Raw genomic sequence first — 16,741 nt, forward strand, 5'->3', positions numbered from 1 at the left:
ATGGCTGCTAACCAAAAAGGTCAGCAGTTCGAAGCCACCAGCCACTCCTTGGAAACCCTAGGAGGCAGTTCTACTCTGTCTATAGGGTCACTATGAATCGGAATTGACTTGACAGCAATAGGTTTGGTTTGGCTGCTGGAGACTCAGGTTTGGTTCCCAGCCAATTCACTTCGAGTGCAGCCACCACCCTGCTGTCAGTGTTGGCTTACATGCTGTTAGGATGCTGAACAGGTTTCAGCAGAGCTGACAGACTAAGACTAGGAAGAACAGCCTGGTGGTCTACTTCTGAAAATCAGCCAATGAAAACCTACAACCGATCATAGAAATGGTACAGGACCAGGCAGTGTTTTGTTTTATTGTGCCTGGGTCCTCATCAGTTGAGGGCTGACTTGATAGCAGCTGACAACAAACAACAGGAGTAGCACATATCAAGGTTGTAGGTAGGACTTCTATTCCTCTGCAGCCTGGGTGTAGTCTGCAGAGGCCTAGGCTGATGGCAAAGCCTGGACTCCTACCAATTAAACAGTAAGGGAGGGTTTTGAAGAGGAGGGTGCTGGATAAGGTTTTTTTTTTTTTTAATCTAAGTATATAGTCCTGGGCAGATCCTAGTGGCCCACACATAAAACTAACTAGAATTAACTCTATAAAGGGTTTGTGAACCGAGCTACAGTGTAAAGTACCACCCAAGTTTTCAGATTGGCTTCTGGTTAACACACAAAGTAGACCAAAATAGCAAAGGCTTTGAACACTAATTTGTCAACGGAAGCACAAAAATAGCCCGTGAACTGAATGATTAACCCAAAGGAGGTGACTCTTTGCTGAAAAAGGTTAGCTAGGGTACAATGTTGCATAACAGGATACCCAAAATGACCAGTTACGGATACTGGAATGAGCTCTGAACACTCTAATACTCAGTAACCAATTCTTGGCCTGCTCTGGCCCTCCAAATCTTGCCCATTTGGCATGACCTATGAATAGGAATTCTGTTTTCCTTTTCCTGTCTAGCACTTCGCACCTTGATTCTCCAGGACATGACTAATATTTCAGGAGAGGCAGCTGGTTCTGCTCCACATGTCTCCCGCAGTGAATATGCAGCAGTGAATGGACCAATTGAATAGAAATACGATGCTGCCCCATTTTTCTGGGCCTTCTTGGATATACTGTCCAAAGGAGCCCTAGAGCTTCATCAGTTTCTCTGATGACACTCTGCCCACCCAGTATGGGCTGGATTAATTCCACCTCTCCAATAACCTATGCTGTTGAGATCCCACCATGATTTCTGCCAATGATCTCCTAAAGAAATATCATGGTTTTCATCAAAAATGACAAATTGAACCCATCAAATATTTTGGTCATATTTCCTTCTGCCATGACTCTCTAAATGCAGCCATATAGGGCCTGCATCTTTCCTAGTAACTTCAATTTTTAAAATATCCATTTTAATAAACTTCTTTCCTGAGAATGAGCTTAAAGCTGTAGGTGGCTAATGACCCGTTTGAGAAGATTACAACCTGTGAATAATGAAGTAATAGTAGTGATATAAACAGAAAAGACCACACTGGCTCCCTTATTTTAAAAGCCTCTCTTTCTCAGGAATGCTGCATGGATTGACTGTGAAGCTACCTAGCAGGTGCCTGGTATAAAGTAGGTGCTCAATGTATATTTGATGAAATTAAAACCACAAGTTACGGTCTGAATGATTTGTTCATACTAATGGACAGTCCAAACTCTGTTTTAATCGAAATGGTCAAGAGAAATCTAAAAGTGAAATATAATGCTGAGATAGAAGTTATCTTGTATTTGAAGTAGTGACTTCGTGTGGAAGTTGTTTAAAAACCAGCAAGAATACAAGTCAGACACCTAGAAACCATAAAAATAGATGCTGTTAAGTCACTGAAGATCTATAATCTCAGGGGAACATTTACTTAAATACTTTGCTTACATAGCCTGAAGCAGATTAGTAACCAGGACCAAGTGCTTACCCGGTGGGGAGATTGAAAGAGTTTGTTCACTTGATACTATTACAAACCACTAATAATACAAGGGGGCATTTCTTTAATATAACTATATTAAAGATGGCAGTCATATGCTTGAAATATTATCAATATTAAAAACAAATTTTAAGATTTTAGTATCTTCTAGTGTTAGGATGGGGGTCTGGTAGTGCAGTGGTTAAGAGCTACAGCTGCTAACCAACACGGCGGCAGTTCTAATCCACCAGCTGTTCCTTGGAAACCCTACGGGGCAGTTGTACTCTGTCCTATAGGGTTGCTATGAGTTGGAATCAACTCAATGTAAAAGGCTTTTTTTTTTTTGTTTTAGTGTTAGGATGCACAGGATGGAGCATTTTCTTTGATTTGGAGATCAGGGCCTTAAAACTAAGAAAACAGTTACTATGGGCTACATGGAGGTGTGATGGTCAGTGGTTAAAAGCTCGGCTGCTAACCAAAAAGGTTGGCAGTTTGAGTCCACCAGCCACTCCTTGGAAACACTATGGGGCAGTACTACTCTGTCCCATGGGGTCGCTATGACTTGGAATCAACTCGATGGTAGTGGGTTATAAGCTACATGACAGACGTTTTTGTTGTTCTCATTTTGTCTAATGATGGTTTATTAGCTTATAGTTCAAACTGAATTACTATGCCATTTCAGTCTTTATTGTTTCATTTCTAGGACTCTTTGAAGTGAGTCAGCAATATTTTTCACCCTTTTTACAGATGAATATACAAGCACTAACAATGAACAGATTGGATCACAAAGGTTAACAATGGAGACAGGGAGATGAGCGATTGGGCTCTGTAAATCTTGCCCCCGCTAGGCTATGGGCTTTGCTGCTTTGCATTGCTGGCAGGCTTCACACATGCATTACATCACACAGAAATAGAATGTGTCCCTCCAAATATAAGGAGTATAAGCCTCTCTCCATGTGGGAATCATGACTACTGCAACGGTAGGATCTGGTTTGGATTCCTTTCCGACTGGGAAAAATCATTTTACCTCTTCCTGGCCAAGTGGGATCGAAGTACTCACCCCACCTTTATGACCTTCAAATTTCAGATCTAGGATTTGTATTAGATGGTTTGTAAGATTTCTTCTGGTATTAAATTCTCTGATCTAGCACCAGAAGATAACAGCTTTCTTTCTTTTGAGTATCTCTTCCTCTGAATTTTTTTTTTTTTCCTCTGAATAGCAGGACCTGTTAAGATCTTGATAGGGAGGTGATTTGATGTGGCTAGAAGAGAAGCTGAAAGGTGAGCTGAGCTCTAGTACACTGCACAGGCATGCACACATGGATGGGTGTGCTCTGCAGAGACGCGCGCACGCGCACACACACACTGCAAATTTTAGTCAGACCCTTGCAACTTGGTTGGGATACAGAGGTATATGTTCTGTTTAAAGGACCTGTTTTACCTTGTATGCTAATTAGGTTTTTACTTATTTTTCATCTATCTTTTTATCTTTCCATCACAGTATGTCTTTGATTTGAAACCAGGTACTGGAGATATAACTGGCCCCGGAGCTGAGGAGAACAAAGGAAACTGAGCAGCTCCTGCTTTTCTGCTCCCCCTAATGTTTGTGCCAGAAACCCTGGTGGCATAGTGGTTGAGAGCTACGGCTGCTAAACAAAAGGTTAGCAGTTTGAATCCACCAGGAGCTCCTTGGAAACTCTATGAGGCAGTTCTATTCTGAGACTCTGGTGGCATAGTGGTTAAGTACTACGGCTGCTAACCAAAAGGTCAGCAGTTTAAATCCATCAGTCATTCCTTGGAAACTATGAGGCAGTTCTACTCTGTCCTATAGTGTCGCTATGAGTCAGAATTGACTCGATGGCAACAAGTTTGGTTAATGTTTGTGCCATCTTTTTCTCTAGCATTGACTGTCCCATAATAATGCCAGAAAACAACAAACAACAAAACAAAACACAGAAAACAAACAAAAAACTGAGACACTTCTGGAAGCCCTTGGCTTAGGAATAACAGGACTTGTCAGTGACAGGTTCGTTAAGCCATACCTACAGTCACGGTGTTGGAAGGCTTCAGCACAAGAGGAACAATCACAGCCATTTGCTCCTCCTCCCACAACCTCCCACACCGGCAACCAACTGCAGGTGCAATGCAGACATCCTCGCCCCATTTCTTCTTTCTCCATTGGTCTGATTTCCCTCTGTAATCCATTTCATACTCTGTCTCTTTCCAATTTTATTGCTTTTGATTTCTTTTCAAATTTTCTTGGCAAAGTCTTTCCTTCTTCCCTCCCTCCCTCCCTCCTTTTCTTCCTTCCTTTCCAATAAATGTCATTACAACATAGCTCCTGGTTCTGACTTGGTATGGGAAATATCAAGTTCATTATCTGAAGTTTATGTCTCCAGTGATTTTGGGGGCATGCTGAAATAAGTTGCTATTAAAATTTCAATAAATGATTTTGTATTTAGCTGCTTTTAGGAGCTTATTAATAACTAATCAATATTTATGAAATCTGACCAGAAGTGGTGAGCTCAGTGGGGGATAATTAAGATCTTGGCACTCCCACCCTTGCTCTTAACTGAACGTGTAAAGTACTTCCTCTCTTTCTAGGACTTTCCCGGTTGCAGACATCGGCAGTATGTCATCTTGCTGAATTATCTAATATTTTGTTGCTTTGCTTTCACCATTTATTCACCTTATGACATTATGGGCCAGACACTGTTTGCCTCTTGCCTCACCCACCAAAGATGTCTGCAGCCATCTGGAGCTCCTCGAAGCCTGGTGCACAGGATGAAGAATACATCAGTCATAGCACTGAGGGAGGACACATTTCCGTCCACGAGAGCAGAGCTTTATTTTCCATTTGTTGGAGTTTTTACTTTCTTTCCTATTTTCCCTTAAATAACTATAATCAAGCTTTTTACTTAATAAAACCCATTAGAAAGAACTTTCCCATCCATGTTAATTTTTTCTTACTATATATTTTCACGTAAATAATAAAGGGAATGAATGTGTTGGAGAAATTCTTTCTTCTAGCTGTGCTAGAAACCATTCCCATTCTGTAATTCAAGAGATCTCTGTGAGCTGCCACGTTAGCCTGAGTCCGTACCTTTTCTGCTCTCTAATATGGCTTTATTCACAGCCCTTTCTCCCACTCCTTAGAATTCCTTCCCTTGCTCCAAGGAAGATTTAGTCTTCTCTCTTGGTCAGGGATAATTTTATACCTCAAGAAGCTGAGAAGTTTTAAAGAATGATAAGCCCTTTATTTGAGACTTTGGATAGAAAAACATGTCCCAAACATGGTGAGTTACAAACACTTCCTCCCCCCCTTATATATATGTCTCTATTTGCACTGCAGTATACCAGGCATGGTTTTAGACACCAGGGATATAGGAGAAAACAAAATTGACAAAGTGCATGTCTTTATAGGGCTTATGTTCTAATGGGGAAGACAGACATTTAAGGAGAAGAACACCACCACCAACAAAAAACAGCTGAGTATATAAAGTCAAGGAGTGATTATTTTTTTTTAGTCCCTTGCTACTGGGTTGGGTGGTCCCTTGCTAACTGCCCTCAGATCCATTTTCAGCGCTTCCCTTGGAAAATATATTTCTGAGGGTCCCTTGCCCCGGCTTCCAGGTTTAGCCAATGAGAGGCACCAACAGGAGACCAGAGGAGAGAAGGATGGGAAAATACAGGCTATTTCTCTTCCCTTCTCTCTGTTTCAGGCAGTTTGTCATATAATGGCTGCATGCCCTATATAGTTCTAGCTCATTCCAGATTGACTCCATCCTTGGTCCCTGCTCCTATCTGGAAGTCACCATGTGAATCCACCTCTCACCTTCATTCCAAGGGCGGCCTAGGCTCTTGAGCTGTAGTGATACCATCTCCTTCTCCTTCCAGGACTAAGGGTATAGCAGCTTCTAGTTCTTGCTAATCTCTGTGTTGCCTTTTCCAACACCTTTGTAACTATTTCCTTATGTTATAGTTTTTCCTTAGGGCCACATAATCTGAGCTCATACATTTCTTGAAGGCACAGATAAGATTGTATCGTATCCCCAGGATTTGAAAACTGTACTTGCTGGAGTTGTAAAAAGTGGCAGTCCCACCTGGGATGGTACCTGGAACACAAAATTTGCTCTTAATTGTTTCTTACATTAGCAAACTGTAGAGTATCAATAAGGCAAAACCTCCAAATTTGCCATTCATTCTAGAAGCAAAATTACTTGCTGTAAGCTTCCCCATTAATTGCCATCAGATTCAGGGTGAACAAATAAACAATTGCTTATCTTAATTTTTACTGCATCTCTGTATACCACTTGTTTTTATACCCTCAGAAGGCTGATTTCTGCACCACACCCCATTGACTGAGTGCCAGTTATTTGCCTCTTGGCTCTCAGGCTCCATTCTTTTGTAGTCTGCCCTGCATTGTGAGGGGCTGGAAACATGCAAACTATATTCTCCAGGCTCTTTTGTCAGTTAGCTTCAGGGTATGATCTACCAGGGGTAGGCAGTGGCGGAAGAATGGAAGGCAGGAGGAAGGGGAGATACAGCTTTCTTCCTCCTGTGGTTTCTGGTGGAGTTTTGCCAGCAACGGAGGGAGAACACAACTGTGGCTACAGAGTTGACAGCTATAAGAGCACTGGCGGTGGTTTCAGCCCTGGTCGAGGTGGAAATTCCTTGGTAGATTCAGAACTAACTGTGACAACATCTCTAAAGGTTCTGTTGCAGGAGTAAGCTTGTGGCTCCAGCCCAGTGATAATAGCAGCTTCTGATCTCTGGCTACCACACCTTCCTACGTTTTGCTCCTCCAGGTACTTCCTTCTGCTTTTGATCTTCTAGCTCTTCCAGCATCTTTGCGACTAAGCCCCTGTATTAAATTCTCTGTTGGAGATATTTAGAGTGGTTTGTCCTGTCTCAGCTGGGCCATGACTGATACAGATTGTATTGGAGATGATATGCATGGGAACTGTCTAAAATGTTGTTCATGTTTCTATTCAGAAATTGTTACATACATTTAGTGATTTACTGAGAATTTCAGGGCATAGTCTTTGGTTGTATTAATCTCTCATATTTTATCATCAGTTGCAATAATTTTGGATGCCTCTGTCCTGTACATTTTTAAAAGAGAGGCACATAGTTCTGCCTAGAAGTGAGCTAAACCTCTGACTCAGCAAGCACGGTTGTGCAAAACAATAGCTTCTCCAGTAAGTGATAATTAACTCAGCCCCTTAGGTTTCCAGGAGTTTCCTTTCTTCCATTTGGTACAAGTAGACTTTATTACTAGTGGAGGAGCCTAGTGGTATATGTTCCGTGAACTACCTTTTATGGTGCTCCCCACGGGGACAGTGTTTCTCATGATTTTCCCCACCAAGAAAAATCTTATTTATTCCTCTAATGAGGACAAGTATTTCATACTATTTAGCTTCTTTTCAATTTGAAAACCAACCCCTGTAATCCCAATTCTCATTCCCAAAAACTGAAGCAATGGTCTGCTCTTTTACGTTGCAGTTTTTTCCCTTCTAGTGAAAGATCAGGGAAAGAAAAGAATTGAGACAAAAGGTTTTGCACTTTCAGGATTGTCATGGGTTGACTTGTGTCCCCAAAAATATATGTCCACTTGGCTAGGCCATGACCCCAGTATTGTGTGATTGTCCACTGTCTTAGTTATCTAGTGCTGCTATAACAAAAACACCACAAGTGGATGGCTTTAACAAAGAAAAGTTTATTTTCTCACAGTAAAGTAGGCCAAAAATCCAAATTCAGGGCATCAGCTCCAGGGGAAGGTTTTCTTTCTCTATTGGCCTTCTCATCAATGTTCCCCTAGACTAGGAGCTTCTTTACTCAGGGACCCCTGGTCCAAAGGATGCCGCTCTATTCCTGACACTGATTTCTTGGTGTTATGAGGCCCTTCCTCCCCGCTCTATTCTTTCTTTTATGTCTCAAGAGATTGCCGCAAGACACAATCCACTCTTGTAGATTGAGTTCTGCACCTCACTAACACAAATGCCACCCATCCTCCCTCATTGACTTCATAGAGGCAGGATTTACAATGTATAAGAAAATCACTCAATACTGGGAATCATGGCCCAGCCAAATTGATACACACGTTTTTGGGGGGGACACAATTCAATCCATGACAACCGCCATTTTGTCATCTGATGTGATTTTCCTATGTGTTGTAAATTTTGCCTCTATGATGTTAATGAGGCAGTATTAGAGGCAGTTATGCTAATGAGGAAGGACTCAATCTACAGGATTAGGTTGTGTTTTAAGTCAACCTCTTTAGAGATATAAAAGAGAGAAGCAACAGAGAGACAGGGGGACCTCATACCACCAAGAAAGCCGCACTAGGAGCAGAGTGCATCCTTTGGACCTGGGCTTCTTGTGAGGAGAAGCTCCTAGTCCAGGAGAAGATTGGTGACAAGGACCTTCCTTCAGAGCTCACAGAGACAGAAAGCCTTTCCCTGGGGCTAGCACCTTAAGTTTGGACTTTTAGCCTCCTAAACTATGAGAGAATAAATTTCTCTTTGTTAAAGCCACCCACTTGTATTTCTGTTATAGCAGCACTAGATAACTAAGATAGTGGCGAACAGGCACTTACTTGGTAAAATGAAATCATTTTACTCACTATAGGGAAAATATTATAAATTCTGGATAAGACTGATGAAGATAAAATAGCAGAAACCCCTTTGAAAAGAACTTTTACCGTAAGTAGTGAGCCCAGTGTAGAAAAACAAAGAGATTCCAAATTTCTTCCTCAGAGCTCCCTCTATTTACAAGTTACCAGTTGCCTTCCAGTTGGTTCTGACTTATGGTCTCATATGTGTCAGAGTAGAACCTTGCTCCATAGGGTTTTCAATGGCTGATTTTTCAGAAGAAGATTGCCAGGTAACTCTTCCTTGGTACCTCTGGGTGGACTTGAACCTCTATCCTTCTGGTTGGCAGCTAAGCTTGTTAACTATTTATACCACCAGAGGCTCCTCGCTCTATTTAGGCTCCAGTTGTTTCAAAGAAATAGGCTATGAACAGAGGTTCTCAAACTTCAGTATGCTTGAGGGGGTTGAAGCTATTGAGGTTGTTAAAATGTAAATTCCACTGCGCCTTCCCCAGACATTTATCTGTAGATCAAGTTGGAGTTCAGAAACCTGGATTTTTAACAAGCACCTGAGCAATTCTGATGCCTTTCATCTCTGGATCAGATTGTGTGGGTCTTTAAATTTTATTGTGGTAAAATATATATAACAAAATATTTGTCATCTTGACCATTTTAAAGTGTACAATTCAGAGGCTTTAATTACATTCACCGCGTTGTGCAGCCATCACCACTCTGCATTTCCAAATATTTTTCATCACCTTCAACAGAAAGCTCCCTGTAAACCAATTACCATCTGGTTGACTCCAACTCATGGTGATGGATCCAGTGGCCGATTTTTCAGAAGTAGATCACCAAGGCGTTTCTTTCCAAACAGCAGCTCAGCACCCCTTAACAATAACTTCCCACTGAAGTACTCTGTATCTAGAAGGCTACATCCTGTGGCAATGACTTCTTATTATTTTAGAATATGCCTTGTTCACCAGCTTTAACATGATGCTGATTATTTTCTGTGATGTTTGTTCTTGTCCAAACATTCAAATCCTCTAAATACATTCAAATATCTGAATGTTTGGATGTATATGGATGACAAAATTGGGTTTTTCTTCACCAGTATGTTTCCCACGTATTAATATCATAGAAACCAATAAAGAAGAAAAAGGAACGAGTACTTCACAACTCAGTCCCTAAAGACAGCATGAAAATAATACATTATTTATCATAAGGTTCTCTTTCATCAGCTTTGTCAAAATTCCCCAAAGCTATTTCCTGAATCCTTATTAGAATTCATTTCAGATTTCGGGCAATAAAATACATCTGCCTAAGGCAGTGATTAGCCATCCATACTGAAGGGTCTACAATGATAATTCCAGGGAAAAAGAAACCTAATTAAATGTCACAGGCTTTTTACTACTGCTCTGCTTAAAAAAGTAAAGCATGAAGAGAGTCGCCTCAGGCTCTTCAAAATGCTTGTCAATATGAATTGTAAGAGCTGATGTTAAATCTTTAAGTTCTTATTTACTCAAGAGAATAATACAGTGTTTCTTTACATGGCTAGGTATGCTGATTTACGTATTAGATTGTAATAGTTACCACTGCTGAGGCGTAGTTGGAATTTAAGTACATGCCGGAATAGAGAAAAACTCTTTATGGAGATCACTTCACAGTGATGACAGTTCCTGGGTATGGAGGAGATCTATCTTTTGCCTTTGGATGTTCTCAGCAGCTTTCATGATAGTTACATGAATTCTGAACTAAACTTGTGCGATGTCTCCAAAAGGCTCTGAGTTGGTAGGGTAGACTCATAGAAGACACAAGAGAGATTCTTATGCATATAAGAAAATTGAAGATTAAAAAAAAAAAAAAAACCAGTAAAAACTAAAAGGTGCCTACTAGAAACTAGGCTTCTCAATGCCATTGACTTTGTAAGGAATTTAATAAGAAATTATGTTGTTGTTAGCTGCTGTCAAATCCATTCTGACTTATGTATACTCCCTAGGTTACAGAGTAGAACTGCTCCGTGGGGTTTTCTTGGCTGTAATCTTATACGAAGCAGATCGCCAGGTCTTTTCTTCTGTGGTACTGCTCTGTGTGTGAACACTAGGTTAACAGCGTGCTTAGCATTTACCTAGGCCACGGTAGCTAATGTGTTGTTGTTAGGTGCCGTCGGACTCACAGTGACCCTATGCACAACAGAACGAAACACTGCCCGGTCCTGTGCCATCCTTACAATCGTTGTTATGCTTGAGCTCATTGTCGCAGCCACTGTGTCAGTACACCTCGTTGAGGGTCTTCCTCTTTTCCGCTGACCCTCTACTCTGCCAAGCATGATGTCCTTCTCCAGGGACTGATCGCTCCTGACAACACGTCCAAAGTATGTAAGACACAGTCTCGCCATCCTTGCCTGGAAAGAGCATTCTGGCCCCACTTTTTCCAAGACAGATTTGTTCATTCTTTTGGCAGTCCATGGTACATTCAATATTCTTCGCAAACACCACAGTTCAAAGGCGTCAACTCTTCTTCGGTCTTCCTTATTTGTTGTCCAGCTTTCACATGCATATGATGCGACTGAAAAATACCCTGGCTTGGATCAGGTGCACCTTAGTCTTCAGGGTGACATCTTTGCTCTTCAACACTTTGAAGAGGTCCTTTGCAGCAGGTTTGCCCAATGCAATGTGTCTTTTGATTTCTTGACTGCTGCTTCCATGGCTGTTGATTGTGGATCCAAGTAAAATGAAATCCCTGACAACATCAATCTTTTCTCCGTTTATCATGATGTGGCTCATTGGTCCAGTTGTGAGGATTTTTGTTTTCTCTATGTTGAGGTACAATCCATACTGAAGGCTGTGGTCTTTGATCTTCATTAGTAAGTGCTTCAAGTCCTCTTCACTTTCAGCAAGCAAGGTTGTGCCATCTGCATATTGCGGGTTGTTAATGAGTCTTCCTCCAATCTTGATGCCCCATTCTTCTTCATATAGTCCAGTTTCTCGTATTATTTGTTTAGCATACAGATTAAATTGGTATGGTGAAAGAATACAACCCTGATGCACACCTTTCCTCACTTTAAACCAATGAGTATCCCCTTGTTCTGTCTGAACAACTGCCTCTTGATCTATGTACAGGTTTCTCATGAGCACAATTAAGTGTTCTGGAATTCCCATTCTTCACAGTGTTATCCATAGTTTGTTATGATCCACACAGATGAGTGCCTTTGCATAATCAATAAAACACAGGTAAACACCCTTCTGGTATTCTCTGTTTTCAGCCAGGATCCATCTGACATCAGCAATGATATCCCTGGTTCCACGTCCTTTTCTGAAACCGGCCCAAATTTCTGGCAGTTCCCTGTCCATATACTGCTGCAGCTGCTTTTGAATGATCTTCAGTAAAATTTTGCTTGCGTGTGATGTTAATGATATTGTTCTATAATTTCCACATTCGGTTGGATCACCTTTTTTGGGACTAGGCATAAATATGGATCTCTTCCAGTCAGTTGGCCAGGAAGCTGTCTTGCATATTTCTTGGCATAGACGAGTGAGCACCTCTGGCGCTGCATCTGTTTGTTGAAACATCTCAATTGATATTCCATCAACTCCTGGAGCCTTGTTTTTCACCAGTGCCTTCAGAGCAGCTTGGGTTTCTTCCTTCAGTGCCATCGGTTCCTAATCATACGCCACCTCTTGAAATGGTTGAGTATCGACTAATTCTTTTTGGTATAATGAGTCTGTGTGATCCTTCCATCTTCTTTTGATGCTTCCTGTTTCATTTAATATTTTCCCCATGGAATCCTTTACTATTGCAACTCGAGGCTTGAATTTTTTTCCTCAGTTCTTTCAGCTAGAGACACACCGAGCATGTGCTTCCCTTTTGATTTTCCATCTCCAGCTCTTTGCACATGTCATTATAATACTTTACTTTGTCTTCTCGAGGTGCCCTTTGAAATCTTCTGTTCAGTTCTTTTACTTCATCAATTCTTCCTTTTGCTTTAGCTGCTTGACGCTCAAGAGTAAGTTTCAGAGTCTCCTCTGACATCCATCTTGGCCTTTTCTTTCTTTTCTGTTTTTTCAGTGACCTCTTGCTTTCTTCATGGATGATGTCCTTGATGTCATTCCACAACTTGTCTGGTCTTCGGTCACTAGTGTTCAATGCGTCAAATCTATTCTTGAGATGGTCTCTAAATTCAGGTGGGATATACTCAAGGTCATATTTTGGCTCTTGTGGACTTGCTCTGATTTTCTTCAGTTTCAGCTTGAACTTACATATGGCCTTGTTCTGACTGATGATATTGAGCTTTTTCATTGTCTCTTTTCACAGGTGTAGTCAATATGATTTCTGTGTGTTCCATTTGGTGAGGTCCATGTGTATAGTCACCGTTTATGTTGGTGAAAGAAGGTATTTGCCATGAAGTCGTTGGTCTTGCAAAATTCTATCATTCGATCTCTGGCATTGTTTCTATCACGAAGGCCATATTTTCCAACTACTGATCCTTCTTCTTTGTTTCCAACTTTCGCGTTCCAATTGCCAGTAATTATCAATCCATCTTGATTGCATGTTTGATCAATTTCAGATTGCAGCAGCTGATACAAATCTTCTATTTCTTCATCTTTGGCCGTAGTGTTGGTGCGTAAATTTGAATAATAGTCGTATTAACTGGTCTTCCTGGTAGCTAACGACAACATATTTATTAGACATGTAGGCTGGGGCTTTCCCATTGCCTCAAAATTTCCCAGAAATGGGACAAAGAAGCATAAAGTACCCTGAGAACACCACTAACTTGCACAAAATCAGAAACACAGTCTTAAAGAAATCATTGAGTGTCTAAATGTAAGAAAGAAATTAATTTTCGAGAATGGGGGTGGGTTGGAGATGCAGGCTATGCTCCAAGAGAATACTGCAGAGAGACTGTTTGGAAGATTTCTGAGCTGTACCATCTGAAGCCCATTCCAGTGCTGTCATCTAGTGCTCGATGAAACGTTTCTTGAGAGACTGTGATGAGCACGCACCCTCTGAAGCCGTAAGTGTGAACAAAGAGATTGGTGGCTGCTTCTGGTCTGCCAGTTTCAGAGACTGATGGAAGGCTGCTGAACCAGTTCACACCAGCCAAATGGAAAGAGAATGGACTGATATGTTGTGTGATTTGGGAGAAAAGGGTGGCAGCTCTCTCCTCAAGTTCTCTGTGGCTCTCTGAGTACGTAGAGGAGGACCTTAGCAGCTCTTCTAGCTCCAATAAAGGGGCAGGAATGTAACTGAAGGAGGCAGGAGACAAGCTGCCAAGGCATAAATTAGCCAAATGAAGTAATACCCCACCCAGGACTCCATAAGCTGGTGGGTCTGAAGGGAGATAATTGATCCTCTTTGAGGTAATTCTCAGCAAACTACCCCCATTATCCAACTGGAGACTACCCTAACTGTGGATTCCTCAAGAGGTAGGTGGAGCCATTTTGAATCAGAACAGGATGGGGGGGGGGTGCCCTCTCACCAGTTGTTTAAGAAGATCTGCCCTCTTAATAAGGTGTTGCAGTGGTTAAAATGACCAACTGCTAACTGAAAGTTTGGCAGTTCAAAACCACCAGCAGCTCCGTGGGAAAAGATGTGGCAGTCAGCTTTCTTAGAAATTTATGCCTTGGAAACCCTATGGAGTCGCTATGAGTTGGAATTGACTTCATGGTGGTTTGGCCCTCCTAATTGATTCCCTGAGTGGTGAAAATGGTTAACATGTGGCTGCTAACCAAAAGGTTGCAAGTTCAAGTCCACCCAGAGGCAATTTGGGAAAAAGTCTTGGTGATCTACTTCCAAAACTGCAATCATTGAAAGCCCTATGGAGCACAGTTCTACTCTGACACACATGGGCTCACCATAAGTCAGAGTCAATTTGATGGCAATTGGTTTAAAACTGGTTTGCCCTCCTAATTCCTCTTCTCCATTCTCAGTTACAGAAGAACTAGACCCAGGAGAGGGAGCAGGTCATGGATGAAGTGAACCTTCCCTCCCCCATAACTACATATACACGCATACCCCTCAGGAGTTAAAGGGTAGGAACATGTCAGTTCTCCTCCCACTAGCCTCCTTGGTGATGTATAATGGGATAGGTGGTGATGGATAATAGGATAGGTGGTATAGTGGTTAAGAGCCATATCTGCTAACCAAATGTCAGCAGTTCGAATCCAACAGGCACTGCTTGGAAACCCTATGGGGCAGTTCTACTCTGTCCTGTAGAGTTGCTATGAGTTGGAATTGACTCAACGGTATCGGGTTTGGTTTGCTTTTTTTTTTTTTTGGTCCTAGATTAAGGCTCATATTTAAGGCAGTAATTGTAGAAAAATAAAACCACTTTGTATTTACACTCCCCCAGGTCTAGGCTTGCTATGAGTCGAAATTGATTCCAGGGCAATGTTTTATTTTGAGGGGGGAGGGGGTGGGGAGGGATTGGCCTTCCTTACTAAAACTTTTAAAGAAATTCCCTGATTTTAAAACATCTGAATTAAATAAAATCCAGTGGTTTATCTGTGTTACAAAGACTCCTTCTCTGAACTAAAACTAGAGCACAAAGTAGCACACAGTGAGCAACTTGGCATTTAAAATGTTTTTTTCACAATTCAAAACATATCAACTTTTTAGAACAATACTATCTTTGACTAAAACAACTACTGTCTTTCTGAGAAATTGTTTTAATTCTACTAGAATACAGATTTCCGGCTTCCCTAGAAGTTGGGGTGTCCTTTTGAACTTTAAGCCTTGAAAAAACTGGTTCCTAAAAACCACCTTTGAGTCAAACAGTGGTCTAGATAAAGTAGTAAGATCATTTTGTTTTGGGTTTTGTACTGTTTCAAAGAATTCAGTCAGTTTCAGGAAACACTCCAAGGGTCAGAATGGGAGCTACATTTAGAGTAAATCAGTAATTGTTTTAATTGTTCTTCAAGAGAGTGCCGTTTGAAAATCCTTCCTGACCAAAAATTTCTTTTTCAGTTCTGACTGTTTTTTTTCCATGGCAATGCCAATAAGACTGGGTATAAGAGTGTTTCAAAGTTCTCTCATCTTCTGAACTTTTTTGACTCTCTAGTCAAAATGTTGGAGCCCTGGTGGCACAGAGGTTAAGAGCTTGGTTACTAACCAAAAGGTCAATAGTTGGAATCCACTAGCTGCTCCTTGGAAACTTTATGGGGCAGTTCTGCTCTGTCCTATAGGGTCACTGTGAGTTGGAATTGACTTGATAGAATTGGGCTTGGTTTTTATTTTTGGTTTACTCAAAATGTTACCCCAATTTGCAAAGAGCATATTAAATAAACTTCAATCAATTTCTATTATTGGCTTAATACAGTTTTTGTTTTAACATTTCTAAAGAATCAGAATAAGAGAATTAGTCATTCCTTCCAAAGTTCCTATGCCATGAAGAAGTAAATTGTTCAAGGTCATTGTCACAGATTGAATTGAGTCCCCCCAAAATATGTGTCACCTTGGCTAGGCTATGATTCCCAGTAGTGTGTGGTTGTCCTCCATTTTGTGATCTGTTGTAACTGTCCTATGTGTTGTAAATCCTAATCTCTGCCTGTGGTTAGTGAGGCAAGATTAGGTTATGTTAAAGAGGATTAGGGAGGGTTGAACGCTCTTAATCAAGTCACAGCCCTGATCCAATATAAGGGAAGTTTCCCTGGAGTAGAGCCTGCACCACCTTTTCTCTTATAAGAGATAAAAGGGGAGGAAAGTGAGCAGAGAGAGTGAGACCTCATTACCAGGAAGCAAGAAGAGCCCGGTGTGGAATACATCTTTTGGGCCCTGGGTCCCTGTGCTGACAACCCCCTAGACCCAGGGGAAGATTGATACTGAGACACATGGGGATCTCCAAGGTATGTTGGGCCCACAGATGCTGAAAAGAGACAAAGATCTTCCTCCTAAACTGTGAGCCAACAGAGAGAGAAAGCCTCCCTCTGGAGCTGGTGCCCTGAATTCAGACTTCTAGCTTCCTAAATTGTGCAAGCATAAAGCCATCCACTTGTGGTATTTGTTATAGCAGCACTAAATAACTAAGACAGTCATATTTTAAGCCTAGTTTAGAATTGAATGCATCACCAGTCACATAATAAAAGCCAGACTGATGAAAAATGTATCATCAATGCAATGGATGGTGTTGTTGTTGTTAGGTGCCGTCCAGTCGGTTCCAACTCATAGTGACCCTATGCACAAC

This window comes from Elephas maximus, chromosome 1 (genome assembly GCF_024166365.1).
Source record: "Elephas maximus indicus isolate mEleMax1 chromosome 1, mEleMax1 primary haplotype, whole genome shotgun sequence".
NCBI classification, from domain to species: domain Eukaryota; kingdom Metazoa; phylum Chordata; class Mammalia; order Proboscidea; family Elephantidae; genus Elephas; species Elephas maximus.